This window comes from Theobroma umbraticum, unplaced genomic scaffold, assembly GCF_002168275.2.
Source record: "Theobroma umbraticum cultivar Fairchild unplaced genomic scaffold, ASM216827v3 scaffold_20.0, whole genome shotgun sequence".
Classification (NCBI taxonomy): domain Eukaryota; kingdom Viridiplantae; phylum Streptophyta; class Magnoliopsida; order Malvales; family Malvaceae; genus Theobroma; species Theobroma umbraticum.
The window spans coordinates 213,794-214,157 of NW_018397266.1; the positions used below are offsets into that span (position 1 = coordinate 213,794).

The 364-nt window shown below is 34.3% G+C and overlaps 1 pseudogene; it reads right to left on the reverse strand.

The window, feature by feature from the left end:
* LOC110423423 (pre-mRNA-splicing factor ATP-dependent RNA helicase DEAH10-like) overlaps positions 1-364 on the reverse strand; it is a 3,603-nt pseudogene that overhangs the window by 640 nt on the left and 2,599 nt on the right.

Sequence of the window (364 nt, forward strand, 5' to 3'; positions counted from 1 at the left end):
AAAACTTTGCAATACACAAGCACATGCCTCATTTTTCTTCTCAAGTGGCTTATAAAATATAGATTCTATTGAGAGCATTGCAACGGCAATCAACATTTCTTCTAGGCAGTTGTACTGGCTAGCTAGGATGAGAGCTTAAGAATAAATGGGATCCAATGGGAGATGAGCCATTTGATGACCAACTAGATTTGACAATTTGCAGTCATCTGTTAAAGCACTTAACAAGATCAACTCCTCCACTGATCTTTTAATAGCAACCCTATCCAAATGTGAAATAGAATCATTTATCATTATTCACCAAATAATAAAGGGCAATTTAAGCTGCATTAAAAAAAATTCACTTTATCTAAATTTGTTGAATGGC